Here is a 1,945-nt window from a genome sequence, read left to right as displayed (position 1 = left end):
ATTACTGACCTTCTGAAGCCTACTTCTGTCAACTAGTCAAAGTCATTCTCTCTCCTGCTTTGTTCCATTGTTGGCGAGGAGCTGCAATCCTTTGGAGGAGAAGTGGTGCTCTGGTTTTAGAATTTTCAGTTTTCTGCTCTGGTTTCTCCCATCTTTGTGGTTTTATCTACCTTTGGCCTTTGATGTTGGTGACCTACAGATGGGGTTTTGGTGTGGATGTCCTTTTGTTGATGTTGATGCTATTCCTTTCTGTTTGTTAGTCTTCCTTCTAACAGTCAGGTCCCTCAGCTACAGGTCTGTTGGATTTTGCTGGGGGTCCACTCCAGACCCTGTTTGCCTGAGTATCACCAGTGGAGGCTCAGTTGAAAATGCAGAAATCACCTGTCTTCTGCGTCAGTCACACTGTGAGCTGCAGACCAGAGCTATTCCTATTTGGCCATCTTGGAACAGGAAAAACTCTTTTTTTTGTTTTTAACCCCATTTATTCCTTCCTTCACGTAGGAAGACTGATAGTTAAATGTCTAAAAGACAGACAACAGATAAAGGCCAAGAGAAAAGTAATTTTTTTTTTATCCTGGCATCACGGGCTTAATCATGTCAAGTTTCAAGACAACCCCAGCAGCCATCTGACCCTGTTCCTGCAGTTAACTAGTGGAAGGGTAGTGTCAAGAGTGATAAAGTGTAAGAGTATTTACCTGTGGTTTCCTTCTTAAAATAAAGTGGAGGCCAGGCACAGTGGCTCACACCTGTAATGCCAGAGCTTTGGGAGGCCAAGGCAGGATGATCCCTTGAGGCCAGGGGTTCAAGACCAACCTGGACAACATGGCAAGACCTCATCTCTACAAAAATTTAAAAATTAGCTGGGTGAGGTGATGCATGCCTGTAGTCCTAGCTACTTGGGAGACTGAGGCAGGAAGATCACTTGAGCTCAGGTGTTTGAGGTTACAGTGAGCTATGACTGCTTCATTATACTCCAACCTGGACAACAGAGTGAGACTCTGTCTTTTAAAAATAATTAATTAATTAATTAAAACAATAAAATAAAGTGAAGAAGATTCAAAGTCCCACTATCTAAGGTCTGTCAAGAGAAACAGATAATAGGGAAATGGTAACAGCCGGCACCCACAGAGTGCTACTTACTACATGCCAGGTGCTGTCCGAAGCACGCTACATCTGCCAACTCATTATTCAGATGAGGGAACTGAAAAAATCTTTGCTTTCAACCATCAGTTATATTGCCTTTTCACAGGCAAGGCAACTGCAGTTATGTTGCAATTTTCAATTGCATCTGCAATCAGATGCAAAGGAATTGCTAAAGACTCAGTAGTTGAGGGCTAACTTTTGATCCAGGACCAAAGCAAAGAAGAACTACTTTCATTTATAACAAGGGCCCAGATGCAGGAAGTAGACCTCTCAAACAGTGTGGTGTGAGAGCAGTATGGGATGGCAAAAATAGGATCCAGGCCATCCTGGAAATAGTCCCCTGGCCACAGAAGTTAATTGTTACCATCAGTGCCTTAGAAAGGAAGAAGTAGCGACTGACATCAGGACTTCAGAATTGCGTCAAGTTCAGAATAGATGCAGTCATTCTTTACTTCTTTTGTCATCTTCACGAAATCGTGAATTATGAAATTCCTCTGGGAATATTTATATGTTGATACCTGCACAAAATAGACCCTACCTAGTAATAATCATCTCTATTTTGGTGCATAGTTTTCTGTATTTCCTGTGTGCGTGTGTGTGTGTATGCGCACACACATGTGTTTGTGTGTGTGCATGTGTATGTGTGTGTGTGTGGTATGAATGTTTCCAATATGCATAAAGGGCCTGGACAATATGATATATATGCGTGTTTGTTACTTTTAATCTAGAAATAGGAATTTAGCATTTAAAGTGCCCTAATCAGGAATATACTCTCCAGGACAGGTTTGAGATTTTTTTTTTT

Source organism: Rhinopithecus bieti, unplaced genomic scaffold (genome assembly GCF_001698545.2).
Source record: "Rhinopithecus bieti isolate Rb0 unplaced genomic scaffold, ASM169854v2 scaffold_9234, whole genome shotgun sequence".
Lineage (NCBI taxonomy): Eukaryota > Metazoa > Chordata > Mammalia > Primates > Cercopithecidae > Rhinopithecus > Rhinopithecus bieti.
This window is presented reverse-complemented; position numbering follows the sequence as displayed.